Genomic DNA, 26,213 nt, shown 5'->3' with positions numbered 1-26,213 from the left:
GGCTCCCACTGCTGGGCTCCCACTGCTGGGCTGACACTGCTGTAATCGCGGTGCGATCGCGCCTCCGCTGCAGTGCGCTCTGGCCCCGCCCACAGGTGCTCCCCGGCAGCTGTCGCTCAACTTTTCGAACGCGCTGCCGCTGGCCCCGCCCACAGGTGCTCCCCGGCTCCGCCCACAGGTGCTCCCGGCAGCTGCCGCGCAATTCCAACGCGCTGCCGCTGCCTCGGGCCCAGGGCCGTCCCGACTCTACGGTCGACGCGCCTGGGTGAGTATTTAGTGCCTCGGCCTTACCGGCCGCCGCACCTCCGCGGGTGGTCGGTCCCTCCGGTCGCCGACCCCCTCCGATCGCCGCACACCTCCATGTGTGTCGGTCTCCTCCGGGGCTCCCCCGGTCGCCGCACACCTCCGTGGGTGTCGATCTTCCCCGGTCACCGCACACCTCCGTGGGTGTCGGGTCTCCCGGTCTTTCCGGTCACCGCACACCTCCGTGGGTGTCGGGTCTCCCGCCTAATCACACCCATCACTTATATACACAGCCATACAAAGTAGTTCTTGGATACACAAAGTAGTCCCAGCAATATCACAACATCCCCCTTGTCTTATATATTACAACACAGCAGGCACTGAAGAAAGCTAATAGATGCAATATCTCCAAGTTGGCTTTCATTGCGAGAGGATTTGAGTTTGGGAGCAAGGAGGTCCTACTGCAGTTGTACAGGGCCCTGGTGAGACGGTGGGGGGTGTTGTGTTTGCCAGAATTTGCAGCTGAAGATGAGATGAGATGGAGCCGTTCACACCTTTTTTTCCCCCTGTGTCATCACCATGGCTCAGTGGCTGTGCTTCCCTTGGAGAGGCTGCCTTGCCTGTATTTGTGAGATGCAGGCAGGCTCTGTCTGCACAGGGCCTCCCCTCAGAGGGCTCACTCTTTTTTGAAACCCTTCAATTTGTGCTCGCCGCATGCATGCGATCGGGACCCACCCCAACACAACCCATTGGATTGTCCAATTTGAGGTCAAAACTCAACAGCCCGCCTTCGTCTCTCTCTTCCCTCCCATTGGCAAGCACCATTTATTTCAAGGGGGCTAGAATACAAAAACAGAGATGTAACACTGAGGCTCTGTGAGGCGCTGGTCAGGCTGCATTCGGAGCATTGTGAGCAATTTTAGGCACCATATCTGACAAAGGATGTGCTGGCTCTGCAGAGGGTCCAGAGGAGGTTTACAAGAATGATCCTAGCAATTAGTAGCTTAACCAATGATGGGTGTTTGTGGGCACTGGGCCTGTACCCTCTGGAGTTCAGAAGGACGAGGGGGGACCTCATTGCAACTTAGCGAATAGTGAAAGGCTTGGATAGAGTCGATGTGGAGCGGACGTTTCCACTCGTGGGAGAGCCTCGGACGAGAGGCCATAACTCAGAATCAAAGGAAGGAGATGAGGAGGAATTTCTTCAGACATCGGGCGGTGAATCTGTGGAATTCTTTGCCGCAGAAATCAATGAATATTTTTAAGGCAGAGATAGATAGATTGATTCTCGATTAGTACGGGACAGATCAGCCACAATGGAATGGCGGAGTAGACTTGATGGGCCGAATGGCCTAATTCTGCTCCTATCACTGTGTCCCACCTGGATGTGCACCACTATCTTTTGCTCACTATCTCCCGCCCCTTCGTCCAACCCCCTACCTGACCACTTCCACCTATATTCCTTCCTGCGGCCTCACATTTCACCGCTAACCCGCGGCGCCCCCTCGCCTCTTTATCTCAGGGCCCTTTTGGCTTCCAACTCGGTCGAAACATCCACCTTGTCCAGAGGCGCTGGCCGAGCCCCGCTGAGTCACTGCAGCGCTTTGTGTGTGTTTTGTGTACGACCAGCAGCATCTGTAGTTCCTTGTGTCCAGAGGAAACGATCGCCCCCGTTCAACGGCCCCGCGGGACCCCAGACATCTGGCCGCTAATAAACAACGGGAGACTTTTGGTCACCCTTTTTCTTCAGCTTAGTTTGTTATGGTCACGTGTCGCTGAACGGCCCTCGAGGGGCCGAGTGGCCTGCTCCCACGGGTACGCGCCAGGTGGCCCCTAACCCCCCGTCGCTGGAGAAACACGGCCGCAAGAAACGTCGTCGCTCGCACGCTCGCTGCCGAGTGGGCAAATAAGTGGTCGGTGCAGCCCGCCTCCCTCCCTCCCTCCCTCCCTCCCTCCCTTCCTTCCGCGGCAGCCGGCCTTGTGCTTGTGCCCGTGACGTGGCCGCAGGCAAGCACCGGCCTCTCCCGTCTGATTGGAGGGATTACAAGAGTTTCACATGTTCAGGGCAAAGTTTGAGGGAAAGTGGGGGGGAGGGGGGGTGGAGGCAGAGCGTGCGGGCCGGGGGGAGAAACGCCACCAGACGGCGGCGAGGGAGGCCTTTGCAAATCCTCATTCTGGCTGTGAAGCGGGGGGGCGGGCGGGATGCGAAAGGGTGCGCGCAGTTGCCGTTATCGCTTCTCGGCCTTTTGGCTAAGATCAAGTGTAGTATCTGTTCTTATCAGTTTAATATCTGATACGTCCCTTATCTAGGGACCATATATTAAATTGATTTTTGGAACAGGGAGATGGAATAGGGGCTTGCTCCGTCCACTCCACGCATCGACCTGGTATTGCAGTGTCTCTGGGAACGGTGCACTTCCCTTTTGGGAGATATTCAAAGTTGAAAAGAAAAGACAAAAATGCCTCCTCACGCTTGCTTGCTTGCTTGCTTGCTGTCTCTGTCTGTCTGTCTGCCTGCTGGCCTCTCTCACTCTGTGTGTGCGCCTTCCTTTATTTACAGTGTATACTTTAAAGGTGCTGTTCGCATTTCCACCCAAATGCACTGAAACTTCCGCCAAGGAGAAAAAGCTCCCCAACAAATCTTCAGCAAATTGCCGGCTCTGCAAATTAAGTCACCACCATCGGGGTGACGTCGTTCTCAAGAGAAGAGGGTGAGCTGCACGTGAACCACAGCGAGCACCACACCGCTAAGGTAGGACTGGTTGACTCTCTGACGGGGGCAGAGGTGAATTTAGCGCCTTCACACGAGTGAGCGGCCTGGTGGCTTGGTCAATGTGGCCGACCCGCCCCCCCCCTGACAAAAGCACATTCTGGGAACGGGGACGGGAGGGCGGCCGGCCGGCGCACTGCGCTGTCTGTCAGCTGTGTGTAAGGTGTCTGCAGGGGTGGGATGACTGGCTCTGGAGGGTGGGCGGGCTTCCGCCGCGGCTAGTGTGCCTGGATGGGTCGGGAATGGGGGGTTTGTGGACTTGTCACCAGCCAGGTTTACGGCTGAGGAGGGGAGGCGGCTGGCTGGGTGGCTGGTGGACGGGAAAGGCAAGGCCAGGTGAGCATGAGCAGAGTTTTGTGTCGGAGGCGAGTTTGCAAGTTGCTCTGAGAAGCCTCTCGCGTGTCTGCAAGAAGTCTTCAGCAATTCATTGGATGAGGAAGAGCCAGTGGATGTGGTGTATTTGGACTTTCAAAAATCCCACACAAGAGATTAGTGTGCAAAATTCGAGCACGTGGTATTGGGGGTAGGGTGTTGACACGGATAAAGAACTGGTTGGCAGACAGGAAGCAAAGAGTAGGAATTAACGGGTCAGAATGTATTCGCTGGAATTTAGGATCTTCTAGAAACATATAGAATTCTTAAGGGATTGGACAGGCTAGATGCAGGAACAGCATTCCCCATGTTGGGGGAGTCCAGAACTAGGGGTCACAGTTTAAGAATAAGGGGTAGGCCATTTAGCACTGAGATGAGGCACAAAGGATGTGCTGGCTCTGCAGAGGGTCCAGAGGAGGTTTACAAGAATGATCCTAGGAATTAGTAGCTTAACCAATGATGGGTGTTTGTGGGCACTGGGCCTGTACCCTCTGGAGTTCAGAAGGACGAGGGGGCACCTCATTGCAACTTAGCGAATAGTGAAAGGCTTGGATAGAGTGGATGTGGAGCGGACGTTTCCACTCGTGGGAGAGCCTCGGACGAGAGGCCATACCTCAGAATCAAAGGAAGGAGATGAGGAGGAATTTCTACAGACATCGGGCGGTGAATCTGTGGAATTCTTTGCCGCAGAAATCAATGAATATTTTTAAGGCAGTGATAGATAGATTGATTCTCGATTAGTACGGGACAGATCAGCCACAATGGAATGGCGGAGTAGACTTGATGGGCAGATTGGCCTAATTCTGCTCCTATCACTGTGTCCCACCTGGATGTGCACCACTATCGTTTGCTCACTATCTCCCGCCCCTTCGTCCAACCCCCTACCCGAACACTTGTTCGGGATCTGGACGAGCAAGAGGCAAGTGAAGGTGAAGCTGAGGGTGGACGGGAAGGGATTCATCATCCACCCTCCCTCGGTGTTCGCTATCGGAGGGAACCGGGGTTACATGACGTACGCGGGGCAGCCCAGGGTGTGCAGGAAATGCAACAAACCTGGGCACGTGGCGGCAGAATGCAGGACAGTCGTCTGCAGAAACTGCAAACTAGAAGGCCACGAGACAAGGGAATGTAAAGAGAGTAAGAGCTGCAACCTGTGTGGGGAGGCAGGCCACCTTTACAGGGCCTGTCCTAAAAGAGCTAGCACGTATGCACAGGCGATAAGAGGGGCCGCTGCCAGCACACCCGGGGTGGACGAGACGCCTCCTACCATGGCAAAAGCCCAAAAAGGAAAGGAGAGCAGGGGCGATGACAGCGCGTCCACCAGGAGCCCCCAACCGCAGGACAGAGCCCCCCAGGCCCCTGCCCACGAGGGCGAGTCGATGGAAGAGGGGGAACAGGAAGAGGAGGAATGGCAGTTGGTAAAATCGAGGAAAACATTGAAGGCTGTGCGCACGGAGAAAAAGTCGGAGGGGGCAAGCAAGTCCCAAAAAAGAGTCCTCTCCCAGGACGAGGCCAGCAACCTCTCCGCGTCGGATGATGAGGCAACCGGGAGGAGCCGACAACGGAGGCAGAGGCAGAGGAAGGAAACGGGGGAGGAGGAAGGTAAGAAAAAGAACGTGTCTGTTGCCCCCCAGCCCCAGGAGACTGGGAGCAGTGCCAATGGGCCCCAGCCCCAGGAGACCGTGAGCGGCACAACGGCCAATGGGCCCCAGCCCCAGGAGACCGTGAGCGGCACAACGGCCAATGGGCCCCAGCCCCAGGAGACCGTGAGCGGCACAACGGCCAATGGGCCCCAGCCCCAGGAGACCGTGAGCGGCACAACGGCCAATGGGCCCCAGCCCCAGGAGACCGTGAGCGGCACAACGGCCAATGGGCCCCTGCTCCGGGAGACCGTGAGCGGCACAACGGCCAATGGGCCCCTGCTCCGGGAGACCGGGATCAGTGCAGTGGCCAATGGGCCCCAGCTCTGGGAGACCGGGAGCAGTGCAGTGGCCAATGGGCCCCAGCTCCGGGAGACCGGGATCAGTGCAGTGGCCAATGGGCCCCAGCTCCGGGAGACCGGGAGCAGTGCAGTGGCCAATGGGCCCCAGCTCCAGGAAACTGGGAGCAGCGCAGTGGCCTTGCCTGGCCTGTGCTGAGGAAGCCACCAACCTGTACCATTACCTGTGCAACAAAAATGTGCAGGAACTCAGCCAGATGATTGGCATGCGGGAGGATCGCCTGGGACACTAAAGGACAATGGAGCTGAAACTGGCATCCTTAAACGTGCGCAGTGTGAAGAGCACTGCGCGATGTGTATCCGCCTTGCAGTACCTGGCCAAGGTAAAGGCGGATGTGACTTTTCTACAGGAGTGCGGGCTGCCACACCTTCGCTGCTATCGGAGGTGGTCGCAATGGTGGCCCCACGGACTGTCGGTATGGTCGGGGGGCAATGATTGTCGTGCGTCCGGTCTGGGGATCTTGCTGCGGGGAGGGGGCTTCACCATCACTGAGGTAAGGGAGGTGGTGGGGGGTCGTCTCTTGGTGGTGGATGTAATGTACCGTGGTTCTCCGCTCCGGCTGATTAATGTGTATGCCTCACCCAGGTGGAGCGAGCGGTTGGCCGTCCTCCAGCAGCTCCCACCGCTGCTGGCCACGTCTAGACCGCTCGTTCTGGCCGGTGACTTCAACTGCATCATCGATGCGGCTGGACGATCCGGCAGTGCCAACCACAGACTGGACGGCACCTCCAAACTCCTGGTGGAAACGGTCAAAGATGCAAAGCTGCGCGACGCCTTCAGTGACCCTGCAGGCGGAGTCCAGCCACGGTTCACCTGGTCAGGACCGAACGGTTCAGCCCAGTCCCGGATAGACTTCCTCTTCACATCGAGGGCCGTCACGGTCAGACACACCAACCTCGCGCCGGTGTTCTTCTCTGACCACTGCCTCCTTCAGGCCACCTGTCACCTACAGGAGGACCGGAAGGCGGGCAGAGGGACGTGGAAGCTAAACGTGGAGCTGTTGACCCCGGAGAACGTTAAGGAGCTAAAGAGGGACTACGCATGTTGGAGAACTGTGAGGCCCCTCTTTGACTCCCAGACACTCTGGTGGGAGGCAACAAAGGAGAACATCAAGAAGTTCTTCGTCTCCAAAGGTGTTCAGAGAGCAAGACAGGGTAAGAGGGAATTGTGTCAACTCCAGACAGATTTGCAGCAGCTACTCCTTCTGCAGAGGAGAGGGGTGGATGTGAGGGAGGAACTGAGAGAGTTGAAGGGCCGGCAAGCTCGGCTCTTTACCTCTGAATCCTCCAAAATCATCTTCCGGTCCAGGGTCCGCCATGTTGAGCAGGATGAGACGTGCTCACGTTACTTCTTCCATAAGGTTCACAGGGGGAGCTCTGTGATCAAAAGCCTTAGGGAGGAGGACGGCTCGGTAACATCCTCGCAGACAGACATGCTCAAGATCTGCAGATCCTTTTATAAGGATCTGTACGATGTAAAGACCACAGACAGCACCGCCTCCCAAAACTTCCTGTCCTCCATCACGGAAGTCTTGGACGACAGCAAGCGGGAGAGTCTGGACCAACCACTGACCCTGGAGGAGCTGACTGGCTCCATCCGTTCCTTTGACTCGAGTAAAACTCCCGGAGGCGATGGCTTACCGGCAGAGTTGTACTCGGCTCTGTGGGACTGGGTGGGCCCGGACCTGCTGGAAGTGTACAACGATATACTTCTAGCCGGCAGCATGTCAGACTCTATGAGGAAGGGCAACATCACCCTGATCTTCCAGCAGAAGGGGGAGATGAATGACTTAAGGAATTGGAGACCCATCACATTGTTGAATGTAGACTACAAGATCCTGTCTAAGGCCATCGCCAACCGGGTCAAGTCTGCTCTGGGACAGGTGATCCACCCGGACCAAACCTGTGCTGTACCTGGCAGGAAAATCTCAGACAGCCTGGTGCTGCTGAGAGATACCATTGCCTACGTGCAGGACAGACGGGTGGATGCCTGCCTGGTCAGCTTGGACCAGGAGAAGGCCTTCGACAGGATATCGCACACGTACATGAGGGACGTGCTCTCCAAAATGGGCTTTGGGGAGGGAATCAGGAAGTGGATACAACTGCTCTACTCCGAGATCTGTAGTGCAGTCCAAATTAATGGGTGGGAATCAGACAGCTTCCCCGTCAGGTCTGGAGTCAGGCAGGGTTGCCCTCTTTCCCCTGTCTTGTTCGTCTGTTGCATTGAACCCTTTGCCGAATCCATCAGGAAGGATGCGAGCATAAGAGGAGTGACATTGCCAGGCAGTGGGGGCACTCAGGTCAAGGCCTCCCTGTACATGGACGATGTCGCCGTCTTCTGCTCGGATCCAGGGTCGGTCCGCAGACTGATCAGCGTCTGCGACCAGTTTGAGTTGGCCACGGGGGCCAGGGTAAACCGCAGGAAGAGCGAGGCCATGCTCTTTGGCAACTGGCCCGACCGATCTTCCATCCCCTTCACCATCAAGCCTGACTTCCTGAAGGTGCTGGGGATCTGGTTCGGGAAGGCTGAGGCATGTAACAAAAATTGGCTGGAGTGGATAGCCAAGGTGGGGAAGAAGCTGGAGCTGTGGAAGCAGCGCTCCCTCTCCATCACGGGGAAAAACCTGGTCATCAGGTGTGAGGTGCTCTCGGGGCTGCTGTACTTGGCGCAAGTGTGGCCCGTCCCTCCCTCCTACGCCACGGGGATCACCCGGGCCGTCTTCCGCTTCATCTGGGGGTCGGCGATGGACCGGGTGCGACGAGCCACAATGCACAAGTCGGCAGACAACGGGGGTAAAGACGTGCCCAACGTCGCCCTCATTCTGATGGCCACTTTCGTGTGTGGCTGCATCAGGCGGAGCATAGAGCCAAGGCACGTGGGCACCAAATGCCACTACCTGCTGAGGTTCTACCTGTCCCCGGTGTTGCGAAGGATGGGCCTGGCGCAGATGCCACGCAATGTGCCAGTCAGCTGGACATTGCCGAACCATCTGTCGTTTGTGGACAGGTTCTTCCGGACCAACACCTTTGACCACAAGTCCATCGGGCAGTGGTCAGCACGGAACGTCCTGCAGGCACTGCAGGGGAATGACTCCATGGATCCTGTGGCGTGGTTCCCAGAACGGACAGCCCAGCTTGTCTGGCAAAATGCCTCATCGCCAGTACTCACCAACAAGCACCAAGACCTGGCTTGGCTGGCGGTGAGGGGAGCCCTCCCAGTCAGATCCTTCCTGCACCGCCGGAACCTCACTACCAGCGCACGCTGCCCTCGGGACGGCTGCTACGGAGAGGAAACGGTGGCCCACCTCTTCAAAGAGTGTGGATTTGCCAGGCGAGTCTGGAGAGGTCTGCAGGGGTCCCTGTCACGATTCATTCCGAGCAGCTCCGTCACAGAGGACTCTGTGCTCTACGGACTGTTCCCAGGGACGCATTCCGAGACTGACATCGAGTGCTGCTGGAAGGTCATCAACTCGGTGAAAGACGCTCTTTGGTCTGCCCGATCCTTGTTGACCTCCCAGCGGAGCGAGCTGTCCGTCAAGGAATGTTGCCGACTGGCCCACTGCAGACTGCAGGAGTACGTGCTGAGGGACGCTCTGAAGCTTGGTGCAGCCAACGCCAAGGCCCTGTGGGGGAGGACCACAGTCTAGGGTCCTTCCGCTGCTGGACATGGGGGGCAGGGTGTGGGGGAGAGAGACGCCCCTCCAAATAAGGGATATGTATGTAAATGTATGTAAATGTCCAAGTAAATGCCTGTATTGAATATGTAACCTCCGGAAATGTCGGATGGGTTTGTTTAAAAATGATGGTTTGTAAATGATATTTATAACTTGAATAAAGTATTTTTTGATAAAAAATAAATAAAAAAAATCTGTTCTTATCAGTTTAATATCTGATACGTCCCTTATCTAGGGACCATATATTAAATTGATTTTTGGAACAGGGAGATGGAATAGGGGCTTGCTCCGTCCACTCCACGCATCGACCTGGTATTGCAGTGTCTCTGGGAACGGTGCACTTCCCTTTTGGGAGATATTCAAAGTTGAAAAGAAAAGACAAAGATGCCTCCTCACGCTTGCTTGCTTGCTGCGTGTCTGTCTGTCTGCCTGCTGGCCTCTCTCACTCTGTGTGTGCGCCTTCCTTTATTTACAGTGTATACTTTAAAGGTGCTGTTCGCATTTCCACCCAAATGCACTGAAACTTCCGCCAAGGAGAAAAAGCTCCCCAACAAATCTTCAGCAAATTGCCGGCTCTGCAAATTAAGTCACCACCATCGGGGTGACGTCGTTCTCAAGAGAAGAGGGTGAGCTGCACGTGAACCACAGCAAGCACCACACCGCTAAGGTAGGACTTGTTGATTCTCTGACGGGGGCAGAGGTGAATTTAGCGCCTTCACAAGAGTGAGCGGCCTGGTGGCTTGGTCAATGTGGCCGACCCGCCCCCCCTGACAAAAGCACGTTCTGGGAACGGGGACGGGAGGGCAGCCGGCCGGCGCACTGCGCTGTCTGTCAGCTGTGTGTAAGGTGGGATGACTGGCTCTGGAGGGTGGGCGGGCTTCCGCCGCGGCTAGTGTGCCTGGATGGGTCGGGGATGGGGGGTTTGTGGACCTGTCACCAGCCAGGGTTACGGCTGAGGAGGAGAGGCGGCTGGCTGGGTGGCTGGTGGAGGGGAAAGGGCAAGGCCAGGTGAGCATGAGCAGAGTTTTGTGTTGCCTCTCGCGCGTCTGCAAGTCTTCAGCAATTGATTGGATGAGGAAGAGCCAGTGGTTGCGGTGTATTTGGACTTTCAAAAATCCCACACAAGAGATTAGTGTGCACAATTCGAGCACGTGGTATTGGGGGTAGGGTGTTGACACGGATAAAGAACTGGTTGGCAGACAGGAAGCAAAGAGTAGGAATTAACGGGTCCTCCTCAGAATGGCAGGCAGTGACTAGTGGGGCGCCACAAGGCTCAGTGCTGGCACCCCAGTTATTTGATATATATATTAACCATTTAGACGAGGGAATTAAATGCAACATGTCCGAGTTTGCGGGTGAGCTGCAAGGAGGATGCTATGAGGCTGCAGGGTGATTTGGATAGGTTGGGCGAATGGGCAGATGCAATATAATGTGGATAAATGTGAGGTTATCCACTTTGGTGGCAAGAACAGGAAGGCAGATTGTTATCTGAATGGTGTCAGTTTCAGAGAAGGGGAGGTGCAACGGACCTGGGTGTGCTTGTACATCAGTCACTGAAGGTAAGCATGCAGGTACAGCAGGCACTGAAGAAAGCTAATAGATGCAATATCGCCAAGTTGGCTTTCATTGCGAGAGGATTTGAGTTTGGGAGCAAGGAGGTCCTACTGCAGTTGTACAGGGCCCTGGTGAGACGGCACCTGGAATATTGTGTGCAATTTTGTGTGCAACAAATCTGAAATCATCATCATTGGTCCAAAAACGCTCACCAAATCCACCCAAAACTTCATCCTCAATATTGATGGTCTCCCAGTATCCACCTCCCCTCACATCCGGAATCTTGGAATCATCTTTGATCAAACCCTCTCCTTCGACAAACACATCAAACACATCACAAAGACAGCCTTCTTCCACCTCAAAAACTTTGCCCGTCTCCGTCCATCCCTCTCCTCCACAGCTGCAGAAACCCTCATCCACGCCTTCATCACCTCCCGTCTGGACTACTGCAACAGCCTCCTCTATGGCTCACCCTCAAAAATCATCAGTAAACTTCAATACATTCAAAACTCCGCTGCCCGTCTACTCACCCGCTCCCCGATCCGTGACCATATCACCCCCGTCCTTTACAAACTCCACTGGCTCCCCATCCCCCAGAGAATCCAGTACAAAATCCTCCTCATGACCTACAAAGCCCTCCATAACCTGGCCCCATCCTACCTGACTGACCTCCTCCACAGGCACACTCCCACCTGCACCCTCCGCTCTGTTGCTGCCAATCTCCTGTCCCCCCCCATCCGGACCAAACTCAGATCCTGGGGGGACAGGGCTTTCTCCATCGCTGCTCCCACCCTATGGAACTCACTACCCCAAACCGTCAGAGACTCCTCCTCACTCACCACATTCAAAACATCACTGAAGTCTCACCTGTTCAGCACTGCCTTCAACCACTGACCGTCACCTCACCTTCTGTCTCCTTTTTCTGTTCGTTTACTTATTTATCTATTTATTCACTTCTCTATATTCTAGTAATCCCTGTAAAGCGTATTTGAGTGTTTGAAAAGCTCTATATAAATGTAATGCATTATTATTATTATTATTATTAATTTTGGTCTCCTAATTTGAGGAAGGCCATTCTTGCTATTGAGGGAGTGCAGCGTAGGTTCACCAGGTTAATTGCCAGGGTGGCGGGACTGACATATGATGAAAGAATGGGTGGACTGGGCTTGTATTCGCTGGAATTTAGATGGATGAGAGGGGATCTTCTAGAAACATATAAAATTCTTAAGGGATTGGACAGGCTAGATGCAGGAACAGCATTCCCCATGTTGGGGGAGTCCAGAACTAGGGGTCACAGTTTAAGAATAAGGGGTAGGCCATTTAGCACTGAGATGAGGAAAATCTTTTTCACCCAGAGAGTTGTGAATCTGTGGAATTCCCTGCCACAGAAGGCAGTGGAGGCCAATTCACTGGATGTTTTCAAGGGAGAGTTGGATTTAGCTCTTTGGGCTGAGGGAAACAAGGGATATGGGGAATAAGCCGGAACGGGGTCCTGATTTTGGATGATCAGCCATGATCATATTGAATGGCGGCGCTGGCTCGATGGGCCGAATGGCCTACATCTAGGTTTCGGGGGAGGGAGGGGAGCGAGAGAAAACCGTCCCGAGTCGCAAGGAATGCTACTGAAAACCACGGTGGGGGGTGTTGTGTTTGCCAGAATTTGCAGCTGAAGGAGTTGAGATGGAGCCGTTCACACCTTTTTTTTTCCCTTTGTCATCACCATGGCTCAGTGGCTGTGCTTCCCTTGGAGCCTGCCTTGCCTGTATTTGTGAGATGCAGGCAGGCTCTGTCTGCACAGGGCCTCCCCTCAGAGGGCTCACTCTTTTTTGAAACCCTTCAATTTGTGCTCGCCACATGCATGCGATCGGGACCCACCCCAACACAACCCATTGGATTGTCCAATTTGAGGTCAAAACTCAACAGCCCGCCTTCGTCTCTCTCTTCCCTCCCATTGGCAAGCACCATTTATTTCAAGGGGGCTAGAATACAAAAACAGAGATGTAACGCTGAGGCTCTGTGAGGCGCTGGTCAGGCTGCATTCGGAGCATTGTGAGCAATTTTAGGCACCATATCTGACAAAGGATGTGCTGGCTCTGCAGAGGGTCCAGAGGAGGTTTACAAGAATGATCCTAGTAATTAGTAGCTTAACCAATGATGGGTGTTTGTGGGCACTGGGCCTGTACCCTCTGGAGTTCAGAAGGACGAGGGGGGACCTCATTGCAACTTAGCGAATAGTGAAAGGCTTGGATAGAGTGGATGTGGAGCGGACGTTTCCACTCGTGGGAGAGCCTCGGACGAGAGGCCATAACTCAGAATCAAAGGAAGGAGATGAGGAGGAATTTCTTCAGACATCGGGCGGTGAATCTGTGGAATTCTTTGCCGCAGAAATCAATGAATATTTTTAAGGCAGAGATAGATAGATTGATTCTCGATTAGTATGGCCGACTCCTGCATCTAATGTTCGGGAGGGAGGGGAGCGAGAGAAAACCATCCTGAGTCGCAAGCTTCTGAGGGCCGTTCATGCAAACATGTTAAATCAGTGGGATAGACAGCATCTCTGGAGAGAAGGAATGCGTGATGTTCCAGGTCGAGACGTGTTTATCATTCTGAGATGCTCAGTTCCACGTTTGGGCCTAATTTGTGTAACTTTTGTGCTGTGGTAAGGTTCACTAAGATGTTCTAAACAGAAGGTCTTTCTACCTTCTATATGGATTTTTTTAAAGAGTTTGAAGCCAACTGCTGGTTTTGAAAACTGCAGATGCTGGTTTACAAAAAAAGACTTATAGTGCTGGAGTAACTCAATGGCTCAGGCAGAATCTCTGGAGAACATGGGTAGGTGATATTTTGGGTCAATACCCTTCTTCAGATTGATGGTGATCGGGAGGAAGGAGAGAAGCAGGAGAGAGGTCAGTGATTTAATGTTCATATCATTAGGTTGTAAACTACCCAAGTGGTAGATGAAATGCTGTTTCTCCAGTTTATGTGTGGCCTCACTCTGGCATTGGAGGAGGCTGAGGACAGAAAGGTTATGATGGGAATGTGAAGGGCAGTTGAAATTGTGAGCAACTAGAAGATCCAGGCAGAGATAGACAAATTCTTGATTAGAATGGGTGTCATAGTTCATGGGGAGAAGGCAGGAAAATGGGATTAGGAGGCAGTGATCAGCCATGATCATATTAAATGGCGGTGCTGGCTCCAAGGGCCGAATGGCCTACTCCTGCACCTATTTTCTATGTTTCTAATTGTTTTGTGATTAGAGATGCGGGGCAGTCCCACTGTGCTGTCGGCTGTGTATTGGGAAAAGACAGTGGGTGGGGGTGGGTGGTGCAAAGTGCAAGAGACAGCCTTTGGATTTATCATAACTTTCTGGCTGAGGAGCAGAGGCAGCAGCTGGCTGCCAGAGGGGAAAGACAAGGCCAGTTGAGCAAAGTTTTGTGAACGTTGCCTTAACAGGATGGCTAGTGTTCAGTTTACAGGTTGCTCTGAGATGCCTCTTGCCTCCTCACAGTCATACCCCTGCAAGTATTCTGACTTGCTCCAGTGGGCCATTCTTAGTCACGTGTGTGACCAAACATATGTAAACCTGTGGAATACATCTCTTCTAATTCTGAAAGCATTACAGGTAAATTGTTTTGTACTGTATATATGAGTTATATATGTCGAAGTTTATCAAGTGAAATTTTTATATATCATGCTGACAATGTTTGTTTAGGGTCTGAGGCCAAATATGACTGGTTATGTGTCTGACTTCACACGGCATTTTTTTCATAACTCAGTTTTATCTTACAAACTCTTTGAATTTTTAAAAGCTAGAATGTTCATATCTTTAGCAGACACGCAAATAGCAATGAATAAAATTAATCTCTTACAAGAATCTTTTCGTGTATTACTTTATGTGACGTACAGGTATGTAGGTTAATTGGCTGGGTAAATGTAAAAATTGTCCCTAGTGGGTGTAGGATAGTGTTAATGTACGGGGATCACTGGGCGGCACGGACTTGGAGGGCCGAAAAGGCCTGTTTCCGGCTGTATATATATGATATGATATGACGTCTGGTCACGTGTGTGACATTTTGGTTCACTTTCCAAAGAATGGCCCCAGTACTTTGTGTCTATCTTTGGTATAAACCAGCATCTGCAGTTCTTTGTTTCTACCAGGGTCACTGTTACCTGTTATAGTGGCAGCTGGGCAATTGCCTGGTGCTGCCCAGTACAGTGGTGTCATCTGCAAACTTGTGGATGGGGTTAGCGTCAAATTTGGCCGTACAGTCGTGAGTGTATGGGGAGTATAGTAATGGGCTGAGAACGCATCGTTGCTTGGCACTGTTATTGAGTAATATTATGGAGGAGGTTGCACCTATTCTCACTGATTGTGGTCTGTGGGTCAGAAAGTCAACGATCCAGTGGCAAAGCAGGGGGCTGATTCCTAGAAATAAATAGAAAAAGCTGGAGTAACTCAGCGGGTCAGACAGCATCACTGGAGAAAAGGAATAGGTGATGTTTTAGGTCGAGACCCTTCTTCAATCTTGTATTACTCCATTTTTTTGTGTCTATGATGTAAACCAGCAACTGCAGTTTCTTCCTACACAGCTGATTCCTAGGGCTGAAAGTTGTCTAAGTCTTTTTCAGTCAGAGAGTTGTGAATCTGTGGAATTCTCTGCCTCAGAAGGCAGTGGAGGCCAATTCTCTGAATGCATTCAAGAGAGAGCTAGATAGAGCTCTTGAGGATAGCGGAGTCAGGGGGTATGGGGAGAAGGCAGGAACGGGGTACTGATTGAGAATGATCAGCCATGATCACATTGAATGGCTGTGCTGGCTCGAGGGGCCGAATGGCCTCCTTCTGCACCTATTGTCTATTGTCTATTAACAGGGTAAGCAGGATGGTTAGTTTACAAGTTGCTCTGAGAAATCTTTCACCTTTTCAGCTTTCTGAGAGAGTAACACGTCTGCAACAATTCTTCAGTTGCTGATTGGAATTTGGAAAGCTAATTGATGTAAAAGAGGGATAGAAATCTGTGTTCCGATGCAGTTCCTATGGCCACGAGAGATGTCGTTCAGTTGCAAAGTTTAGCGTGAATTTAGCTGTAATCTGGAAGTGTAAGACTCAGACGTTTGACAGAAATAAAATGTTTGAAAAGAGTGAAAAAAACTGCTCGCTTGAAACGCTGAAATGAACAATGATGTGTTAATTTGAAGTTGAAGTTGGAGTGCACCTATTCACACGTTTTGTGTGATTACAATGGTTCAGTGGTTGTGCTTCACTCTAGAAGGCGTTTGTCAGATACAAGCCGTAGACTTTCTGTCTGCGCAGGGGGTCAGATACTTCACTCATTTTTCAAACCTTTCATTTTATTTTATTTCATTTTATTTCGGTGGCGCAGCGGTAGAGTTGCTGCCTTACAGCGAATGCAGCGCCGGAGACTCAGGTTCGATCCTGACTACAGGTGCCGTCTGTACGGAGTTTGCACGTTCTCCCCGTGACCTGCGTGGGTTTTCTCCGAGATCTTCGGTTTCCTCCCACACTCCAAAGACGTACAGGTATGTAGGTTAATGGACTGGGTAAATGTAAAAAAAAATGTCCCTAGTGTGTGTAGGATAGTGTTAATGTACGGGGATCGCTGGGCGGCACGGACTCGGTGGGCCGAAGGGCCTGTTTCCGCGCTGTATCTCTAAATCAAATCAAATGATCTTCTCTGACTTTTACAGTTGACCAGGAAACAAATGCCTCTGTTCCTCTGCTCACAGCTGAGCTTTCTCGTTATGTTGTTTGTACACACATGGTGGCGTAGCGGTAGAGTTGCTGCCTCATAGCGCCAGAGACACAGGGTTGATCCTGGCTATGGGTGCTGTCTGTACGGAATACGGAGTTTGTACCTTCTCCCCGTGACCTGCGTAGGTTTCTCTGGGTGTGCCGGTTTCCTCACACACTCCAAAGACGTACAAGTTTGTACGTCTGAAGAAGGGTCTCGACCCGAAACATCACCCATTCCTTCTCTCGAGAGATGCTGCCTGCCCCGCTGAGTTACTCCAGCTTTTTGTTTCTATCTTCGGATTAAACCAGCATCTGCAGAACCTTCTTACACAAGTTTGCAGATTAATTGGCTTTGGTAAAATTGGAAATTGTCCCTAGTGTGTGGAATAGTGTTAGTGTGTGGGATCGCTGGTCGGTGTAGACTCGGTGGGCCGAAGGGCTTGTTTCTGTGCTGGATACCTAATCTAAACTGAACTAAGCTAAAATCTGTGGCTGGAGGGATGGTGCGGGATAGAGGCCGGGGATTGGCCAATTGCCTGGGAGCAACAGTAGGAATCACTTTATTGACAAAATGCTGGAGTAACTCAGCAGGTCAGGCAGCATCTCGGGAGAGAAGGAATGGGTGACGTTTCGGGTCGAGACCCTTCTTCAGACACTTGTCAGTAAAAAGCCATTCCAAAAGCTCGGGTTTGCTAGACTTCGAGGAACTGCAATTATTTGCTTTCCTCCACCTTGTAATCAGTTAATGATGGTTAGATTTGTGTTGAATAAAGAGTCAGGTCACCATGAATGACCAATACAAATTAGTGTTAAATGTTTGGTTTAACTGTGTGTTGGCAGAGTGGTGAGTTAAAATGGTTTGCTTATTAATTTCAGCAATATATATATTTAATGGAAAAGAGGAGGTGCCGCCAGGATTCAGACCAAAAGATGCAACTGAGTTTCCAGGTATGACAGAAAAGGTGAAAAAATCTTCAGCAAATTATTCAAAATCACTATTGAATAATGTGAATGAAGTCACGACTGCATGATTGCTTCATCAATCTGGCCCTGCCCCAACAACAAAATGCTTGGTTTTGGGACCGTAGACGAGGGGCCGGCGGCACTCTCCGCTGTTGGCTGTGTATTGGGAAGGGGTCTGTTGGGTGGGATGACTGGATCTGGAGGGTGGGTGTGATTCTGCCATTGCCAGTCCCTGACTGCATCACAGGTACCGGGGGGGGGGGGGGGGGGTTGAATGTGTAAGAATAATCACAATAATCATCCTGAGCCAGGTTTTACATCTAGGAGGAGAGAGAGCAGCTGGCTGATGCAATGGTAGGACAAGGCCAGGTGAAGCTTTGTCAAGGTTGTCTTTTAACAGGATGGCCTGTGTTCAGTTTCCAAGTTGCTCCGAAATGCCTCTTGCCTTCTTAGAGTCACAAAATCGGCAAGAATTATTCTGGAACTAATTGGAATTTGGAAAATTAATCAAAGAAAAGGAGAGGGGAATAATCTATGGACAAGAGCAGCTACGGTGTTCAACAGAAATGTAGTTCTGTGGCAAAGTTTAGCTGTAAGCTGGAGCTGTAGGACTCAACATTTTGATGGAAATTAACTGAACGATACACAGAGAGTTGTGAATCTGTGGAATTCCCTGCCACAGAAGGCAATGGAGGCCAATTCACTGGATATTTTCAAGAGAGAGTTGGATTTAGCTCTTTGGGCTGAGGGAAACAAGGGATATGGGGAATAAGCCGGAACGGGGTCCTGATTTTGGATGATCAGCCATGATCATATTGAATGGCGGCGCTGGCTCGATGGGCCGAATGGCCTACATCTAGGTTTCGGGGGAGGGAGGGGAGCGAGAGGAGCGAGAGAAAACAAGGAATGCTACTGAAAACCACGGTGGGGGGTGTTGTGTTTGCCAGAATTTGCAGCTGAAGGAGATGAGATGGAGCCGTTCACACCTTTTTTTCCCCCTGTGTCATCACCATGGCTCAGTGGCTGTGCTTCCCTTGGAGAGGCTGCCTTGCCTGTATTTGTGAGATGCAGGCAGGCTCTGTCTGCACAGGGCCTCCCCTCAGATGGCTCACTCTTTTTTGAAACCCTTCAATTTGTGCTCGCCGCATGCATGCGATCAGGACCCACCCCAACACAACCCATTGGATTGTCCAATTTGAGGTCAAAACTCAACAGCCCGCCTTCGTCTCTCTCTTCCCTCCCATTGGCAAGCACCATTTATTTCAAGGGGGCTAGAATACAAAAACAGAGATGTAAGGCTGAGGCTCTGTGAGGCGCTGGTCAGGCTGCATTCGGAGCATTGTGAGCAATTTTAGCCACCATATCTGACAAAGGATGTGCTGGCTCTGCAGAGGGTCCAGAGGAGGTTTACAGGAATGATCCTAGGAATTAGTAGCTTAACCAATGATGGGTGTTTGTGGGCACTGGGCCTGTACCCTCTGGAGTTCCGAAGGACGAGGGGGGACCTCATTGCAACTTAGCGAATAGTGAAAGGTTTGGATAGAGTGGATGTGGAGCGGACGTTTCCACTCGTGGGAGAGCCTCGGACGTGAGGCCATACCTCAGAATCAAAGGAAGGAGATGAGGAGGAATTTCTTCAGACATCGGGCGGTGAATCTGGAATTCTTTGCCGCAGAAATCAATGAATATTTTTAAGGCAGAGATAGATAGATTGATTCTCGATTAGTACGGGACAGATTAGCCACAATGGAATGGCGGAGTAGACTTGATGGGCCGAATGGCCTAATTCTGCTCCTATCACTGTGTCCCACCTGGATGTGCACCACTATCTTTTGCTCACTATCTCCCGCCCCTTCGTCCAACCCCCTACCTGACCACTTCCACCTATATTCCTTCCTGCGGCCTCACATTTCACCGCTAACCCGCGGCGCCCCCTCGCCTCTTTATCTCAGGGCCCTTTTGGCTTCCAACTCGGTCGAAACATCCACCTTGTCCAGAGGCGCTGGCCGAGCCCCGCTGAGTCACTGCAGCGCTTTGTGTGTGTTTTGTGTACGACCAGCAGCATCTGTAGTTCCTTGTGTCCAGAGGAAACGATCGCCCCCGTTCAACGGCCCCGCGGGTCCCCAGACATCTGGCCGCTAATAAACAACGGGAGACTTTTGGTCACCCTTTTTCTTCAGCTTAGTTTGTTATGGTCGCGTGTCGCTGAACGGCCCTCGAGGGGCCGAGTGGCCTGCTCCCACGGGTACGCGCCAGGTGGCCCCTAACCCCCCGTCGCTGGAGAAACACGGCCGCAAGAAACGTCGTCGCTCGCTCGCTCGCTGCCGAGTGGGCAAATAAGTGGTCGGTGCAGCCCGCCTCCCTCCCTCCCTCCCTCCCTCCCTTCCTTCCGCGGCAGCCGGCCTTGTGCTTGTGCCCGTGACGTGGCCGCAGGCAAGCACCGGCCTCTCCCGTCTGATTGGAGGGATTACAAGAGTTTCACATGTTCAGGGCAAAGTTTGAGGGAAAGTGGGGGGGAGGGGGGGTGGAGGCAGAGCGTGCGGGCCGGGGGGAGAAACGCCACCAGACGGCGGCGAGGGAGGCCTTTGCAAGTCCTCATTCTGGCTGTGAAGCGGGGGGGCGGGAGGGATGCGAAAGGGTGCGCGCAGTTGCGGGTATCGCTTCTCGGCCTTTTGGCTAAGATCAAGTGTAGTATCTGTTCTTATCAGTTTAATATCTGATACGTCCCTTATCTAGGGACCATATATTAAATTGATTTTTGGAACAGGGAGATGGAATAGGGGCTTGCTCCGTCCACTCCACGCATCGACCTGGTATTGCAGTGTCTCTGGGAACGGTGCACTTCCCTTTTGGGAGATATTCAAAGTTGAAAAGAAAAGACAAAAATGCCTCCTCACACTTGCTTGCTTGCTTGCTTGCTGTCTGTCTGTCTGTCTGCCTGCTGGCCTCTCTCACTCTGTGTGTGCGCCTTCCTTTATTTACAGTGTATACTTTAAAGGTGCTGTTCGCATTTCCACCCAAATGCACTGAAACTTCCGCCAAGGAGAAAAAGCTCCCCAACAAATCTTCAGCAAATTGCCGGCTCTGCAAATTAAGTCACCACCATCGGGGTGACGTCGTTCTCAAGAGAAGAGGGTGAGCTGCACGTGAACCACAGCGAGCATCACACCGCTAAGGTAGGACTTGTTGACTCTCTGACGGGGGCAGAGGTGAATTTAGCGCCTTCACACGAGTGAGCGGCCTGGTGGCTTGGTCAATGTGGCCGACCCGCCCCCCCCTGACAAAAGCACGTTCTGGGAACGGGGATGGGAGGGCGGCCGGCGCACTGCGCTGTCTGTCAGCTGTGTGTAAGGTGTCTGCAGGGGTGGGATGACTGGCTCTGGAGGGTGGGCGGGCTTCCGCCGCGGCTAGTGTGCCTGGATGGGTCGGGGATGGGGGGTTTGTGGACTTGTCACCAGCCAGGTTTACGGCTGAGGAGGAGATGCGGCTGGCTGGGTGGCTGGTGGAGGGGAAAGGCAAGGCCAGGTGAGCATGAGCAGAGTTTTGTGTTACCTCTCGCGCGTCTGCAAGTCTTCAGCAATTGATTGGATGAGGAAGAGCCAGTGGTTGCGGTGTATTTAGACTTTCAAAAATCCCACACAAGAGATTAGTGTGCAAAATTCGAGCACGTGGTATTGGGGGTGGGGTGTTGACACGGATAAAGAACTGGTTGGCAGACAGGAAGCAAAGAGTAGGAATTAACGGGTCCTCCTCAGAATGGCAGGCAGTGACTAGTGGGGCGCCACAAGGCTCAGTGCTGGCACCCCAGTTATTTGATATATATATTAACCATTTAGACGAGGGAATTAAATGCAACATGTCCGAGTTTGCGGGTGAGCTGCAAGGAGGATGCTATGAGGCTGCAGGGTGATTTGGATAGGTTGGGCGAATGGGCAGATGCAATATAATGTGGATAAATGTGAGGTTATCCACTTTGGTGGCAAGCACAGGAAGGCAGATTGTTATCTGAATGGTGTCAGTTTCAGAGAAGGGGAGGTGCAACGGACCTGGGTGTGCTTTTACATCAGTCACTGAAGGTAAGCATGCAGGTACAGCAGGCACTGAAGAAAGCTAATAGATGCAATATCGCCAAGTTGGCTTTCATTGCGAGAGGATTTGAGTTTGGGAGCAAGGAGGTCCTACTGCAGTTGTACAGGGCCCTGGTGAGACGGCACCTGGAATATTGTGTGCAATTTTGTGTGCAACAAATCTGAAATCATCATCATTGGTCCAAAAACGCTCACCAAATCCACCCAAAACTTCATCCTCAATATTGATGGTCTCCCAGTATCCACCTCCCCTCACATCCGGAATCTTGGAATCATCTTTGATCAAACCCTCTCCTTCGACAAACACATCAAACACATCACAAAGACAGCCTTCTTCCACCTCAAAAACTTTGCCCGTCTCTGTCCATCCCTCTCCTCCACAGCTGCAGAAACCCTCATCCACGCCTTCATCACCTCCCGTCTGGACTACTGCAACAGCCTCCTCTATGGCTCACCCTCAAAAATCATCAGTAAACTTCAATACATTCAAAACTCCGCTGCCCGTCTACTCACCCACTCCCCGATCCGTGACCATATCACCCCCGTCCTTTACAAACTCCACTGGCTCCCCATCCCCCAGAGAATCCAGTACAAAATCCTCCTCATGACCTACAAAGCCCTCCATAACCTGGCCCCATCCTACCTGACTGACCTCCTCCACAGACACACTCCCACCTGCACCCTCCGCTCTGCTGCTGCCAATCTCCTGTCCCCCCCCATCCGGACCAAACTCAGATCCTGGGGGGACAGGGCTTTCTCCATCGCTGCTCCCACCCTATGGAACTCACTACCCCAAACCGTCAGAGACTCCTCCTCACTCACCACATTCAAAACATCACTGAAGTCTCACCTGTTCAGCACTGCCTTCAACCACTGACCGTCACCTCACCTTCTGTCTCCTTTTTCTGTTCGTTTACTTATTTATCTATTTATTCACTTCTCTATATTCTAGTAATCACTGTAAAGATTATTTGAGTGTTTGAAAAGCGCTATATAAATGTAATGCATTATTATTATTATTATTATTAATTTTGGTCTCCTAATTTGAGGAAGGCCATTCTTGCTATTGAGGGAGTGCAGCGTAGGTTCACCAGGTTAATTGCCAGGGTGGCTGGACTGACATATGATGAAAGAATGGGTCGACTGGGCTTGTATTCGCTGGAATTTAGATGGATGAGAGGGGATCTTCTAGAAACATATAAAATTCTTAAGGGATTGGACAGGCTAGATGCAGGAACAGCATTCCCCATGTTGGGGGAGTCCAGAACTAGGGGTCACAGTTTAAGAATAAGGGGTAGGCCATTTAGCACTGAGATGAGGAAAATCTTTTTCACCCAGAGAGTTGTGAATCTGTGGAATTCCCTGCCACAGAAGGCAGTGGAGGCCAATTCACTGGATATTTTCAAGAGAGAGTTGGATTTAGCTCTTTGGGCTGAGGGAAACAAGGGATATGGGGAATAAGCCGGAACGGGGTCCTGATTTTGGATGATCAGCCATGATCATATTGAATGGCGGCGCTGGCTCGATGGGCCGAATGGCCTACATCTAGGTTTCGGGGGAGGGAGGGGAGCGAGAGAAAACCGTCCCGAGTCGCAAGGAATGCTACTGAAAACCACGGTGGGGGGTGTTGTGTTTGCCAGAATTTGCAGCTGAAGGAGATGAGATGGAGCCGTTCACACCTTTTTTTTTCCCTTTGTCATCACCATGGCTCAGTGGCTGTGCTTCCCTTGGAGAGGCTGCCTTGCCTGTATTTGTGAGATGCAGGCAGGCTTTGTCTGCACAGGGCCTCCGCTCAGAGGGCTCACTCTTTTTTGAAACCCTTCAATTTGTGCTCGCCACATGCATGCGATCAGGACCCACCCCAACACAACCCATTGGATTGTCCAATTTGAGGTCAAAACTCAACAGCCCGCCTTCGTCTCTCTCTTCCCTCCCATTGGCAAGCACCATTTATTTCAAGGGGGCTAGAATACAAAAACAGAGATGTAACGCTGAGGCTCTGTGAGGCGCTGGTCAGGCTGCATTCGGAGCATTGTGAGCAATTTTAGGCACCATATCTGACAAAGGATGTGCTGGCTCTGCAGAGGGTCCAGAGGAGGTTTACAAGAATGATCCTAGGAATTAGTAGCTTAACCAATGATGGGTGTTTGGGGGCACTGGGCCTGTACCCTCTGGAGTTCAGAAGGACGAGGGGGGACCTCATTGCAACTTAGCGAATAGTGAAAGGCTTGGATAGAGTGGATGTGGAGCGGACGTTTCCACTCTTGGGAGAGCCTCAGATGAGAGGCCAAACCTTAGAATCAAAGGAAGGAGATGAGGAGGAATTTCTTCAGACTAATTCTTTGCCGCAGAAATCAATGGATATTTTTAAGGCAGAGATAGATAGATTGATTCTCGATTAGTACGGGACAGATCAGCCACAATGGAATGGCGGAGTAGACTTGATGGGCCGAATGGCCTAATTCTGCTCCTATCACTGTTTCCCACCTAGATGTGCACCACTATCGTTTGCTCACTATCTCCCGCCCCTTCGTCCAACCCCCTACCCGACCACTTCCACCTATATTCCTTCCTGCGGCCTCACATTTCACCACTAACCCGCGTGCCGAACGTCGCCCTCATCCTGATGGCCACCTTCGTGTGTGGCTGCATCAGGCGGAGCGTAGAGCCAAGGCACGGGGGCACCAAGAGCCACTACCTGCTGAAGTTCTACCTGTCCCCGGTGTTGCGAAGGATGGGCCTGGCGCAGATGCCACGCAATGTGCCAGTCAGCTGGACATTGTCGCAACATCTGTTGCTCGTGGAAAGGTTCTTCCGGACCAACACCTTTGACCACAAGTCCATCGGGCAGTGGTCAGCACGGAACGTCCTGCAGGCATTGCAGGGGAATGACTCCATGGATCCTGTGGCGTGGTTCCCAGAACAGACAGCCCAGCTTGTCTGGCAAAATACCTCATCGCCAGAACTCACCAACAAGCACCAAGACCTGGCTTGGCTGGCGGTGAGGGGAGCTCTCCCAGTTAGATCCTTCCTGCACCGCAGGAATCTCACTACCAGCGCACACTGCCTTCGGGACGGCTGCTACGGAGAGGAGACGGTGGCCCACCTCTTCACAGAGTGTGGATTTGCCAAGAGTCTGGAGAGGTCTGCAGGGGTCCCTGTCACGATTCATTCCGAGCAGCTCCGTCACAGAGGACTCTGTGATCTACGGACTGTTCCCAGGGACGCATTCGGAGACTGACATCGAGTGCTGCTGGAAGGTCATCAACTCTTTGGTCTGCCCGAGCTTTGTTGACCTCCCAGCGGAGCGAGCTGTCCGTCAAGGAATGTTGCCGACTGGCCCACTGCAGACTGCAGGAGTATGTGCTGAGGGACGCTCTGAAGCTCGGTGCAGCCAACGCCAAGGCCCTGTGGGGGAGGAACACAGTCTAGAGTCCTTCTGCTGCTGGACATGGGGGGCAGTGTGTGGTGGAGATGCCCCTCCAAATAAGGGATACTGTAAATTTCAATGTAAATTTGGAAAGGAATACTTGTATTGAATGTGTAACCTCCGGAAATGTCGGATGAGGTTGTTGAAAAGAAGATGTTTTGTAAATATTTATTACTGGAATAAAGTATTTTTTGATATTTTTTAAAAAGGCAGCCAAGTGAATCAGTCTGAGGAAGGTTCCCAATGTCATCTCTACATGTTCTCAGAGATCCTGACCTGTGGAATTACTCCACCACTTTGTTCTTTTGTCTGTGTACCATCATCCGCAGTTATCGGCAATAAAGGACACCACTCCCTCGGCTATGCTCCCTTATAACAAGGGTTTATTGTAAACAGACCATAGCCGACGGTCTGAATGTCTCTGATCTCATCACATCTGGCAATTTCCCCGACAGCCGCCAAACCTATCCTTCCCCAGCCCCACACCTCACTTCCATGTCCTCCCCAAAATACACAGTCCCTTCCCACCTATGTATGAGACACATCACAGCCCTTAAACTGTTTAATAACCTATAATTTCTAAGCCTCCATTGCCTAATCGTCACCATGGATATCCATTCCTTCTACACCTCCCCCCCCCTCACCAGGAAGGTCTCAAGACCCTCCATGTCTTCTTCCAACAGAGATCCATTTGATTTCCCTCTACTAACACTCTCCTCCATCGAGTGGAAATGGTCCTCACCCTCAACAACTTCACTTTTGACTCGCCTCATTTTTGCCAAGTTAAAGTTGTAGTTATGGGCACTGGCAAAGGCCCACCAGCTCTGCCTGATTTTTTGTTGGTAGCATTGAACAGTCCTTGTTTCAGACGTACACTGGCCCAATCCCCCATCTCTTTCTCCGCTACACTGATGACTGCATCAGGACGCCTCCTACACCCATGCAGAACTCGTGAATTTGATGAACTTCACCACTGTCTTCCACCCTGCCCTCAAATTCATCGGAGATGTCCTCTTTCTTTAGTAACGTACTTTCCCCCGCCTCTGTCATAGATGGGGCCCTCACATGCATCTCCTTTGTATCACATTGTTCTGCTCTTGCTTCCTCTTCTCCCCCCCACCCCACCCCGACGGAACGAGAATAGGGTTCCCCTGGTCCTCGCCTTTCACCACCATCCTCCATATCCAACACATTTCCAGCAGCTCCAACGGGATCCCACTAGTCCCATCTCCGGCCCTTTTTGCAGAGACCGCACCCTCCGCAACTCCTTGGTTCACTCATCCCTCTCCCCAGGAAGTTTCCTCTGAAACCACAGGAGTTGCAACACGTGTCCCTATACCTCCTCCTTTGCCTCCATCCAGGGACCCC

At 52.0% G+C, this 26,213-nt stretch overlaps 1 long non-coding RNA gene and 3 other non-coding genes across 7 annotated transcripts in view; all 4 read left to right on the top strand.

Annotated features, from left to right (window-relative positions):
* Positions 1–26,213, top strand: part of LOC144611442 (uncharacterized) — a 65,641-nt gene that overhangs the window by 32,613 nt on the left and 6,815 nt on the right. For 3 of the 4 annotated variants that reach the window (XR_013549522.1, XR_013549521.1, XR_013549520.1), the window contains 5 exons: positions 2,804–2,995; positions 9,534–9,725; positions 15,994–16,150; positions 17,241–17,312; positions 20,312–20,503. This is a non-coding gene — a long non-coding RNA (uncharacterized LOC144611442). The remainder of the gene's footprint in view (positions 1–2,803; positions 2,996–9,533; positions 9,726–15,993; positions 16,151–17,240; positions 17,313–20,311; positions 20,504–26,213) is intronic. The other variant, XR_013549523.1, reaches the window with a different exon arrangement.
* On the top strand, positions 2,474–2,664 carry LOC144611645 (U2 spliceosomal RNA). Its single transcript, XR_013549563.1, has one exon. It is a non-coding gene; the product is annotated as a U2 spliceosomal RNA (small nuclear RNA).
* Positions 9,221–9,404, top strand: LOC144611633 (U2 spliceosomal RNA). The gene has a single exon (XR_013549553.1). It is a non-coding gene; the product is annotated as a U2 spliceosomal RNA (small nuclear RNA).
* LOC144611644 (U2 spliceosomal RNA) lies at positions 19,984–20,174 on the top strand. Its single transcript, XR_013549562.1, has one exon. It is a non-coding gene; the product is annotated as a U2 spliceosomal RNA (small nuclear RNA).

Source organism: Rhinoraja longicauda, chromosome 40 (assembly GCF_053455715.1).
Source record: "Rhinoraja longicauda isolate Sanriku21f chromosome 40, sRhiLon1.1, whole genome shotgun sequence".
Lineage (NCBI taxonomy): Eukaryota > Metazoa > Chordata > Chondrichthyes > Rajiformes > Arhynchobatidae > Rhinoraja > Rhinoraja longicauda.
This window is presented reverse-complemented; position numbering and strand designations above follow the sequence as displayed.